Source organism: Thamnophis elegans, chromosome 1 (genome assembly GCF_009769535.1).
Source record: "Thamnophis elegans isolate rThaEle1 chromosome 1, rThaEle1.pri, whole genome shotgun sequence".
Taxonomy (NCBI): Eukaryota; Metazoa; Chordata; class Lepidosauria; order Squamata; family Colubridae; genus Thamnophis; species Thamnophis elegans.
In genome coordinates this window covers 68,566,999-68,579,667 of record NC_045541.1, presented here as the reverse complement: position 1 = coordinate 68,579,667, position 12,669 = coordinate 68,566,999, and the positions used below count along the sequence as shown (strand labels likewise).

Below are 12,669 nucleotides of genomic sequence, written 5' to 3'. Positions count from 1 at the left end.
GTAACCCCACCAACAACCGGGGCTCGAAGGGGAGGTTTGTGTCAAGGATGCGGGCCAGGGAGGAAACAGGAGCAGAAAAGGGAAAGGAGAAGTTGTTTTGTAGCCATTTTGCTACACCAACGTTGCAACAGGAATCCTGTGCTAGATGAACAAAGGAGGATAAAAACCCATCAATAGTATACATTCTCAAGTAATGACCTCCAACATTTTGTGAAGTTCATATGGAAGCTTTTGAAAGGCATCAATTCATTCACTTATCATACAAAGATAGTTGATGCATTTCAGCATGCTTCTCTCCATTCTCCTTGCTCAAAAGGAGTTAGCTACTTTTCCATCATAGCCTTACTGTAAATACAAATGTGGCATGTCTATCAATCAGCAAGACAGATTTCAAGTCCTTTGCAGCTCTCACCAGGACAGTTACAGCCTGGTCTGGATACAGATTACTAGGAGAAGTCACTAGAAATCCTTTCTACAGCCAACAACCCTGCTGACATTTATTTCCAAGGCTGTGCAACGCCTGAGGAAAAAGATTAAGAAAAACTACTTCAGAGAGCCAATGTTACTCCTGCCAGAAGCTCCTTAAAGCACCTGCATCTCTTCTACTAAAGAGTGTGCAACAGCCCTCTGCATCATATGAATCCAGGAAAAATGAGGCTATTTTAAGAATTGTTGTTAATTGTTTGGTTCATGTTCTGAAGCACCTTTTGGAGACTGAACTCAAAATCCTGCACCATCTTATTCTATTCATGTTGAGGAAATATGTAGAAGGAAAGACAACGAGCACATAATTCTGTTTTGTCTAGTTTAAAGCTATGAGAGGGTAAGAATTAGATCTACAATAATGATACCTAATTCCCAATTACATAAAATACCAGCCACAATGACTTTCTATTCTCTAAATATATTTACATGACAAAACATTAAGAGGAAAGGAGCAAATTATGTGATTTGCATTTATTATGAGTACTAGGACCAATTACAGTTCAGGCCTCTCTACAAGAATTTAGAAAAATATTGAGCTCTTAACTGTCCTGCATCAGGTGATTCTCTAGTTCTAGTATAGCCAAATAGATTTTGAAGACCTGAAGTCTGCCAGGTAATAAAACAAATGTCTCCCCTTTGCCTTTAAACTTCACTTCAATCTTCACCTTAGTCACATCCAGTGTAACTCAAAACTTAAGGCCACTGAACATCTTATGATACAAAGAAATCACCCATGAAGTCAGAATAAATGTATAATCTCTGAAGTCCAGCCATCCATTTCTCTAGATTCTCACTACCTGAACCATGAACCTCTGAGAATTGATAAAATGGTCATTTACTAAATGTTTAGGGTTAACAACCCAAGCAACTTTGGACAGCTGATACATCTAAATAACAGCTGATAAACTATTTAGAATGTATATTCATTGGACATTAGAATAAATATGATTACTCAGGATAGTTACTATGTTCAAACTTCGTTCAGTAAGTAAACTTTTACTCTACCTACAGTCACAAGAGTAAAGCTCTTCTCCCAGTTGACATGTAGTTTTTGAAAAGATTGTCAATTGATGCTTAAAGCATATGTTTGTAAGTATCTAGAGTTGCCTCTAGACAAGATGAGTACCGCACAAATCTAATTAACAAACAAACAAATAAATAAGGGCGGAACCAGCTGGAGCAAAATAGAGTTGAAATGGTGAAGTATGCATGGCTCTACTCTAGGAAACTAAAGTATCTCCAACTGCATGTATAGTATTAACTTTTGTAGCCACCAACAAAATCCATACAATTTTTATCAAGAGCCATTATTTTGTACCTTCTGCATTATAATGCACCATCAAGTTGCTTTTGACTCTTAGCAGTAGCATAAGATAAATCACTCTGCATTACTACCTGTGTTAAACACAAAAATTGGCATTATCAGTACTCTTAATTCCGAAACATATTTTCATGATAGCAATCGAGTATAAGCCCAAGCAAAGACTGCAACTTAATTGGAGGATGTAGGGGGTTATTTCTTATTTCCTAATTCTTAATATTCAAATAATTCCAGCACCTATAATGTACCAGTAATGGCCTTCCACAACTGCAGAATCTTATTCATTTTGTTTCCCGAGATTCTAAAAAAACTAGCAATTTTCTAGATGTCACTATTACGGTTGAGAACTGACAATATTGCTATCTAGGTAAGATGGGTAGCATGTAAGTAAAATATAAAATAGTATAAAATAAAAGTTCAGAAACCATAAAAGAAGAGTAGGAACCTTCCAAAGTACCCCGGCATCTCTTTAACTGTTCTTCAAAAATCCTTCCCAAATAACTTCACTGCTACTTGTCTATTATCTGAAAATCTCTATCTTGCAAAATTAGTGTTGAATCTTTAGACAGAGCCCTATCCAAAAGCAGAATATTGCCTTCTAAGCACAATCTCAATGTTAAATTCCACAACAGTGCACAGAAATTATTTGTGTTTATAACAACTTCTTTTAAAAATATAGATATTGCGTATTGGTTATGATTTGAAATTTCCTAAAGCAAAGTTGCTGCCTAGAATTGTCCTAGTCTCATATCCCAAGGGGTATTGTGAGACACACCTTTATGTCTTCTTCAATTATTTGGCCACTTGCCCAAACTTTTTACTTTACCTGACAGGAGACAGCATCTTATCTGCTGAAACTGTACAATCTTTTTAACTGAGCTGGAAAGGCTCAAGATTGAATCTGACAGCTTCTACAATCAAACCAACAGTTGTACCACTGAGTTACAGCCCTTTTTACCCCATCACTTGGTCCAAAATAGGGCAAATATGTGCCACCAGAGTTGTTTTTCCAGTAAGTCAGAATAGCATGGCATTCAATTCTCCATTCATCATGCTCCTAACATGATGCCAGAGTCCAAAATCTCGATATTCATCACTATATGGTCCAGACCTCCTCCTCCTCTCTGTATACAAGATCAAAGAAGAGTACAAACTCTACAAACAACTTGGTATGTTCTTCCGGCAAACAAGAATAGCATGTGGCACAGTCTGGAACAACAAGTGGTACAAGTCTATTGTGTGAGGTATACCAAAAGACTTGCACTAGAACAAGATCAAGCATTGCCTGATGCTGAGCTGCTGTGGGCAAGGTTCCAGGCTACTTCCTCCTCAGGCGCTCAGAACTTTAAAGTAGATACAATTCAGTCCATTGGCAAGAGCTCACGGAGCATACATCCCCATCTGATTCTTCTTTTGTGTATTTAGAAAGACAACAAGCATGAAACTCACAAATGTTCAAAGTGGCTTACTGGCCACATATGGTATTCCAGAATGGAGACATTCATTTCTCACACCAGAGCTTTTTTTTCTGAGCAGGTAAAAGATAATTATTTCTAATATTTAAGAAACACTTCTTCCCTTAAATTTAAACAGTTAATCCTCACTTCACTTTAACTAAAGCTCTTTAACTCCTCAAAGAGTTTAAATCCATGATTAGAATTTCTTCTCAAATGTTTACAATAAACTGCCCAGGAAATAGCCGCCGATTTTATTCTTAAGAAGTCTAATTTGAAGAAATCCAGCTATAATTTAAATCAAAGGATGAATGAAGTATGAATTAAGCATACTTCCTGCCTAGCAGATGAAGTAATTCAAATTTGCAATTCACCAGGCAAAAATAAATTAACATTATGAAACTAAAGGTTAGGAAGTTTTAGGGAGATACTCAATACAGCAAAGCTGAAACTGAAGCATTCCTTCTACTGACACAATGCCATCCACAAAAATAGAATGTCTCCCTGTTTGCAGGAAGTGTGAAAGTAATGAATTAAATACTTAGAAATATCTATGTGCTATATATCCATATTCTATCCTTTGCTTCAAACTGTTTCATGCACCATATGTTTTAAGATTCCTCTCAAACTGGTTTAACAAGAGAACTGGAAAGGAACATTGTCCAATAGTCAAGAAAATGTCAACCAGTGACAATAACATTTATCCGATACTATAAAATTCAGTGTGTTAATGCAATAATAGATCACATAAGCTCTCTTCTACATTTTTCTTATCCAGGAAGCACATTTTACAGTCCAAACATCCATACCTGCTTAAAAGCCACAGCCCAGTAACAACCCAGCTTTTAAGAAAAGGTTTTACAAAGAGCTACACAATGCAAGATGAGATGCAGCAGCTGCACCTTTACAACAGCAGCCTAAACTAAATGGTTCCATAGACACTCTTTCTCTCCCATTTGGCTGGGAGAAGGAAATATTATAATCCAAACAGCTTTTTAAATTCTTTGTTGTCCATGCGGAAAGGAAGGAAGCAAGCATTTCCTGGTCAGACAGGAAATGATATTGTGTTTAGAAACTTGCAGGAAAGAGAAGACAAATTTCCGACTGGATGCTAGAGTTTGGTTTGCCCGAACACAGAAAGGATACAGGATGAAGTCAAGGAATGTTATCCATTCTTCTTCTTTCAGATTGTATCTTTTAACAATTCCACCCTCTGTCCAACTCTCCACAAATCTCACTCACAGGCCTGGGCTTCTGTTTTCTCATGTTCCCTCTTACACACACCCTTTCACTGAAAACACAAGACGGCTGTCATCTCCAGAACACAGCACATCTCAGTCCCCACCGCCCCCATTCTCAAAAATGTAAGACTGCCACATTTTATCAGGAGACTAAATACACAATCATGCAATCTTGCACAGAGGTGGACAATGTTAGCTCTGGGATGCAAACAGTTCCAGAATTCTCCTTCTGCAGTCCTCTGCCTATATTTGTGGAAAACAGAGTGTCCAGATTGCCAGTATTTTGAGATGGGGGGGGGATAAAAGAAAACTTCAGATTAAGCCCTAAACGACGTATCACAGTTAGGCAGTCAAGACATCCTCCCATTCCCACCATCCCTTGTACATTCCAGTTACATGCTAGATTTGGACAGCATGGTTCTAGCATGTTTGCTGAAAATTAAGGAAAGTATAGCCCCAATATATCTGAAGAAAACCAAACTAAAGCCTAACCCTACCAGCATTCCCAATTATTAAGCATGTATAGCATACTAACCTCATCCTTCCTCCACCAGCTCTGGTTGTAAAATAAAATGTGAAACCTAAAATTGCTGTCTCTATGCTACTGTCATTATGACAAATCAACTATCCTGCATTCAGAGTCAAAAGAGTTGTGAATTAGTCAGGAAATATTTTCTCAGACTTATTGCTCAATTCAGAAGAATACTGACAGAACTGGGATGACATCCCATTTGTCAGTGACTGAGATGGCCACTCAAGGACATAATTAAGCAATAAGTTGTGGAAGAGAAAAGGGGAACCATCAAATAAACAGAAAGACCATCCAAATTACTCTTTTTCAGTCTCCGCTTGAGGGAGTGGTTTTTGTGAAATATTTAAGCCAAAAAGAAGCAAGTATTGCAGGCTTCTCCCTCACTAAGACAAAAAACCAGCCTGCTTGATTCATAAGCAAGGCTGTGGCAGCAACAGTACATGCAATAACACGTTCAGAAGTATGTGTATGCTAGTCCAAAAAGAAGGGAAAGGCATGTGTGCTATCAGAGAGGGCTCTGCTAGATGGTGAGACAAGATTGACTTGAGCTATTTTAACCAGGCTGAGGAGAAGAAATTTGGGGAGCAAAGAGAGAAATCCATGTTTAGCGTTCGCTGAAGTAATGACAAGTCTGGTCTCCATTAGTTTGTGTTTTTTTCTTGGAAAAAGTTGGGTTGATTTTTTTCAGAAATTGTTGCTATTGTTTTTTTCTTCCACCACTGCCCCTAGGGCTGTGTAAATTTTCCCATTCTGAAAAGAAGTTGCTGTTGTCAGTCCCATACCCTATTAGCCCTTCTGTAAGATGCTAATAGGCTTTAAAGATGGGTTTCACTCACACATTACAGTTTTATATGCAGATCAACTTTCAATTTAAAAAGGTGAAATAACTTTTCAGCCAGTTGATCACAGGGACCTAACCTTCAGCTATTCACACAGGATATTTAATAAAAGAGTGGAAAGAAGTTACGTAGATGATGATGATGATTATTATTATTATTTTGCATGAAGAGGATACAAGAACTGTATTAAACTGTATGAGGTTGTTTGGTAAGCCTCGTTTTTACATTTGGCTTTGTTTGGAGATTGTGGGTGCTGGCAGAAACTCTCAGTTGAAGAGCAGCAGAAGGGTGTGTCACAGGACCAGCTCTTATGTAGCCACAAAAGCAGGAGAGGCTGCTGTTAGGAGAGAGGCCTTTCCAATAGCAAAGAATACCACTGGCAGTTTTTCATTCAATTAGGACAAACTCAGTTTGGACAAGGCAGCCTTCACAATTCTAACTATGCTTTCCATATATTTACCATGTGTAAAGCAAGGAAAATGCCCACTATTTTAGCGAGCACTGAAATCCCCATATTCTCCACTTAGTACCTAAATAGGTAGATGAACATGGCAGTTGTAGCCCAAAACATCTGGAAAGCACTAGCTTGCTTATCTCTGTTTGAGAGGTGGTGAAGAGAAGAATCCCCTCTAGAATTATTCTGGCCATTTTTACTTCCCTGATATCCCCAAATAACTAGAAATGAAAGCAACGATACATTGATTAATCCATGTTGAAAGTACTATATTAAACAGAGGCACATTTCCACATTTCTGAACCTTCCAAAATCCAAGTCAAGTGCAGATTAACTACTGATTAACTTGAATGATTGTCCTCTTTTTTCAAAGCACACTTCAGGAACTGTGAATTCAGAATTGCATGAATGCATGGATGTTCTCTTTTCCATCAATCAGAAGAACCTTATTCTTCATTATCAGTACTTTCTGACTTCGCTTGTCCACTTTCTCTTTCTTCAGTTCTTGTGGTTGCATAAAGGCCATAAAATATGAACCTATACTACAAGGGAAAGTCATTGTAGTTTATAATTCTTTACAAAGTTAACCTCAGTCCTCCCTTCAATGACTCAGATGATGGTAATGAATAGGTCTGTCACCCACCCCGTCTATATGCAGTACTCAGTATAAATCGGAAATCCCTTGATTGACCAATATCTCACAAGGTCCTAAATTATGTTTCAAGAATGAATGTGTTATATAAGTCATCAGTGGTAATGTTGTCACTCCTCACAGAGGCAACCCCAATAACCCCAGTTATATTATATTCTGCTCCAGGTTTTTAGTTTTAACACATTCATTCCTAAACAGAAATAATTTTCCATTTTGAAAAATGTTGGTGAAAATAACCAACATAGTATATTTCATTTCTTATAATGCCATACTATATTCATTAGCTAAAACACCTGCAAAAACCCAACCTGTGTTATTTTTACTTCTTTTACCTAAGCTACCTTCTAGCAAAACATGGTCTCCCATTTCAGGCAACTTGCATTAAATTCACCTTCTCCAGCTTGGCACCCTCCAGACACATCAATTCTCATTGTTCTTAGAAGAATAGCCAACAATTTCAATTACTGCAACCTGTATAATTAAGTTAGTTATGACTACATTAAGCCTTACTGATTTCACCCAATCTATTTTACATATGACTAAGCCTAGATTCAGACCACTGTTTTGAGCTATGTGGAAGCCACTTATCAACTTATCAACTTTATAGTATGATTGGAAGCAGCTTAGTTTACTGAGTTCATATTACAGAATCATAATCCATTCACTTAATTTTACTTACTTGTCAATCCAAGCCAGTGTGTTTCTCTATTGCTCCTGCTACGAATGTCACAATTTATTAAACAGATCTGACCTTTCAATTAGTCATATCAGCACTTGTTCTGATGATATTTTAATTCATGTGGGAAACAAAGTGGTTTTAACCTAGAGGACGGGTGTCAAACTCATCACATAATATATCATGACTTTTTTCCCTTCATGGAACTGGGGTGGGTGCGGCCTGCGTGTGATGCATTCTGGCCCGCGGCGGGCCGCCTGTTTGACACCCCTGACCTAGAGAGTTAAAAAGTTAATGTGAAATAAAACTAGCCAAAGTTTGTAGGATGTCCTGCTAAACCTGACTCCCAGAAGATCCATATGCACTAAAAAGAGTTGGATTTACTTCCCAGTTCCATATGCAAGTGATAAATACACAGCTTTACACTTTAGCTCACTGGCCTTCCAGCCAAATATACTGACTCTGAAGCATACCACAAAGCATTTGTGTGGCTGAGGTTTTTTCCCTCAATGTGCAATTTGATGCATATAAAAAGAATAAGAAAACTACAGCTCTCCAGTTTGTTATCATCTTTGTAAAACTTGGCTCAATATTTTTTAAAATATACAGAAGGACAGCTTCTCTACCATGAACTTACTGCTGCCCTTCAAAGAAGCAAGGGCTCTTTAAAATGGAGGTAAACTGCCCCACCCCATAACGTAAGTCAGCAATTCAGCATTCAGATAAGTAGCTAAACTTTGCTTCCTGAAAAGCTCCCATACATTTTAGATATTCGCATGTACAGTACTTAACTGCTACTTTCTTTAATACTGTATGTAGAGTTCCCATATCATAAGGTTTACCAGAAATAAGAGACAATTTAGGCATGAAAAAAGGATCATCTTATTAATGATTTTTGGCAGGTTTCCTGTTTAGATAAAATGAAGCTTTAACTCTTCTCTCAGGCATGGTTCCTTTCTGGCACGAAAATGCCATCACCAGAAATACAAGTGTTTGTTTAGAATCAGTCTCCTTTGCCTTAGGAAAACATGTACCAAGCTCAACCACTTCATTTTCCAGAGTTTGAAATTCTGGACCAAAGTATCAGGGGTTTCACACCATTGCTCAGTTCTCCAGTGAATGTACTCTAATAGGTACTTGAACCTGGCTGGCTTGAACCCTAAGCCACTGCCCCGTATCATTAATGTATAATGTTTAGCAATAGATCTCAAGGGAATCAGACGGAAAGTTGCCTAGGTACTAGCCAATCTGATGCTTCCTTTGTGTTTGGGGAGAATATGATTTTCTTTAACATGTATGTGTTTACACTGGGAGAAAACCAAGATTTTCAGGGTTTTAGATAAATTATTATCCTGTTTTGCAACTACTAAATCCACAAGCCACTGTGTTGGTTTAAACCCAAAGGAAGAAAGCTCCTCCCCTGTTTTTTGAAGTGCCTTTGTGTTCTGCTTTCTCAGAGAAAAGGCTCTTTCTTAGGCATTTGGTGGCTAAGCAAGGTTTCTAGCGTAATTCCACAGAATATCTGGACATGGAGAGAAACAGTAAAATGGCACATAGGCAATAGAGGAATGCTACCTCTTCTTCAATGGCCAAATTTCAACTCTGTCCTCTTTTGAACATGTTATTTGTGTAAGGTACAATGTGCTACAAAAAGGGTTTACACTATTGTTAACATCTTTAGTTTAGTAACTGAATTTCCACAGGACCCCAAACCAGCTTTCTTTACCAGCTTTTAATAGAAAGTCCCACCACAGAAATCATATAAGTTAAAATGATAGCCACACCCTGTGAATCTACATGACAATTAGCAGTCACCAAAACCTGGCCTCTGCCCCAAGGAATTCACATTTTTAAAAATGAGAACTGGGGGGGGGGGGGAGAAAAAGTACGTTTGGAGAGCATAATAGGCAGGGGAGGGGCAAAATGGGAAGGGTAGGAGGAAATGCAGTTAAATTACTCATAACTTCAACAATTCAGGTAGCAAAGGTTTTGGTGCTTTCAACTGTAGGAGACCCACCTGCGCAGATTTCAGGACTAACAGGGAAAAAACACCCTATAACCCAACATTGGGTAGTTTGCAAGGCATTCCAGAGTTGTTTTTTTAAAGCAGCTTTGTCTAACTTAATTGAAGTAAAATGGGCACTTCAGAACTCCCCTAGGGACTTTACGCATTTGCAAGATTCACAAACTAAGGAAAACTTCTCCAGAGTTTTAAACAGAAGCACTTTAATACCCCCCAATAATTACGTTGCTTTGAGACGACAACCCGACGCAAATCCAAGTCTTTACAACCCACCCACCCCCGTTACCTCCCAATGCCGGATGGTAGGCCCACTCCCCTCCCACCCCCACCCTTTCAAGAGGAATTTATTACGCTTCCACCCAGGAGGAAAGTTTTGCTGGTTCGATACGGAGCTTACTTTGAAGCAGGAAAGCAGCTCCGAAAAGCAGGAGAAGCCCCCTAACCCACTCGAAGGCACCTGGGAGAAGCGAAACGGGATCCACCCTGCACTGTGCCCTTCGCTGTAGGACGGCGCCGCCGATGCAATCTTTGCCCTCTCGCGTTCTTTCCTCCGCTCCCTTCTTTTTTTCCCAGCAAGATCTCCGAAGACCCAAGCCGATCCGCTTCCCGGGAACTCCTTGGCTCCCTCCCCTTAGCCCCCCCCCCCAACACAGAAAGAAAGGGGGGAGGGATCACCCGGGTGGGCAACGAAGAGAATCGACCCCCGAAATAGGGAGGGGGGATCTTCCGTGCCCAATCAGAAGTCAGGCGCGAGAGGGGCGGGCGGGCGGCGGAGAGAGGCAGTCAGATGCAATTATTATTACAAAATCCCCTTACCTTGGGCTTTTCCCCCTTCGCTTTGCTCTCTCCGGGAATCTGGCGGTCCCACTTCCGTGGCTGCTTGGGGAAGCAAGTTTGCTTCGCCTCCACCCCTGGGAGGGTTTAAAACAAAATCGGGACGAGGGCGACGGAGAGGAAGGAAAGCACTTTTCTTTTCTTTTTGGAGTGCCACGATGATCCCAACTGTTCCGCTAGGTCTATCCTAATCATTCGAGTTGACAACTTCGCATAGTCTCCCCGGACTAGGTGCCCCGTCGTCCTGCAAATGCAAAGGAGGAGGAAGGGAAAAAGAAGAAGATAAGCGTGCGGTTTCCTAACAAAGCGCTAAGGAATCTTAAGGATAAAAATCTCTGATCGGCGAGAGCTTTAAAATCTCACGGACAAAAGACGGAGGAAAGCAGTAAAGATCTCGTGAAGCTTCCCTCCTCCTCCTTCTCCCCCCTCCCTCCTTTTCTCTCTCTTTTTTTTCCTGCGGGATCTTTCGCTGCACCCCCCACACCCAACCCCCCCCCCCCTTGCTCAGTTCCAACACCTAAAATGGAAGTTGCACCCAGCCAAAGGCAGAGGAGGCGGGCGGCGACAACACGGAGCGTCCTGCCCAGCCCCTCTTTCCCGAGGTGATGTCAGCTCCCGCACAGATCCAATGGGAGGCGGCCATCAATCAGGGATCCTAGGCTATCCAATAGGAAACTCCATTGTAGATTTTTTTTTTGTTTTAAAAAAAAAGGACAAAAAGGAAAATAGGGGAAAAAATGACAGGAGAAATGTGCAAAGAACTTTTAAAATCATTTTAAAAAAGAGAGAAGCCCGATTTATTTTTCCTTTTTAAATTCCAGCGTGCTGAAGAATCTTCTCACAAAAGGCAACATTCCATTCCACGGGGAAGAGTTCAGGCTCCAACATGTTTCACTCACTTACTTCTATTTCCTCTCTGATCCGGGATTTGAAATACTTTTGTTCACGCTTTTACCTTTCAACGCTCAGAATTGGTGGTTCTGCGATCGGCCCCGAAGAAATTCGGCGAGGCTTTTTCCCCGAGAATTATAGCCAGACTTGCGCAATCCTAAAAGAGTTAGTCAGAAACCAGTCCACCGTGCGGGTTTCGTTGGCTCTATTGTTTCGCTTCCTCTGCGTACAGACGCCCCGTCTCACCCCAAGAAATGAGGCGTGTAACGAAAACATGAGATTTCAGAACTTTTATTGTATTAGGATTTCCCTAATTACCAAAAAAAGAGGGGCGAGGATATTTTAGTCGAATTCCGAAAGGGGGGAATTTGGCAGCACTGGGATCATCAAGTGAAAGGATTTCATTTTGCGTGTCCTGTAATTAAATCTGTACTGATTTAATTGATACAGTGACGAGATTTTTTTCTTTCTTTCCTGCTTCACACCCTTTTTCAGAGCGCAAACAATTTGTTTTCTTTGTCTCTCTGATTAGCCTGTATTCTTGCTCAATATTTAATTTGTATTTTTTTTATTATGGGTCAGGATTGCTGTGCAGTACTGTAATAACTCAGGTTGTTTGAAGATTCTCTCTACTTAGGTTTTTTTTTTTTTTTTGCCATTTTGAGCACTGTGACAAAGAGCTCAAACTGATAAAAAAGGTCACTATCAGTGAGATGTCAGCGCTTTAAAGATGGTACTTATTCCCAAGGATGAGATCAGTTTATTGAAGTGAATAGAGCACTTTTCGCTAACCACAAATTGCAACGTTTTGTAAGGCAATAGGAAAATGGATTAGAAATACAATTAACTTTATTCAAGATAGAAAATTAGGCTGTAGTCCTAAACTCAATTAAATTTTCTTTGGAATTTTAAACATGTATTTTGTCTCTCTCTTTTTTTGCGTGTGTAAGCACCATGAGCCATCAGAAGTACAAAAGTGGAAAGAGTCCAAGTTGATTTTGTTCTCACGTTTGATGAACAAAAATACATATGTACTCATGTCCCACATACCATAAAAGGATTGGTGTTTTATATATGATTAGCAAATAAGTAGATACTAAGAGGTACAGTTCTCTATAGTACTAGTAGACCTTGACATGACCACAATTAAGCCTAAAATTTCTGTTGTTAAGTGAGACATTTATTAGGTGCGATTTTCCCATTTTATGACCTTTCCACAGTTAGGTGAATCACTGCCATTGTTGTTAGTCACCTGTTAAATGAGTC

At 39.7% G+C, this 12,669-nt stretch overlaps 1 protein-coding gene across 7 annotated transcripts in view; it reads right to left on the bottom strand.

The window, feature by feature from the left end:
• The window catches only part of CTNND1 (catenin delta 1), a 72,176-nt gene extending 61,053 nt beyond the window's left edge, over positions 1 to 11,123 (bottom strand). For 2 of the 7 annotated variants that reach the window (XM_032219212.1, XM_032219219.1), the window contains exon 1: positions 10,076 to 10,417. The gene's annotated coding sequence lies outside the window, so the exon portion shown is untranslated. Of the gene's footprint in view, positions 1 to 10,075; positions 10,418 to 10,494; positions 10,973 to 11,029 lie in introns of those variants that run through there. The other 5 variants (XM_032219226.1, XM_032219250.1, XM_032219234.1 and 2 more) reach the window with 5 other exon arrangements.
• Positions 11,124 to 12,669: the final 1,546 nt, after the last annotated feature.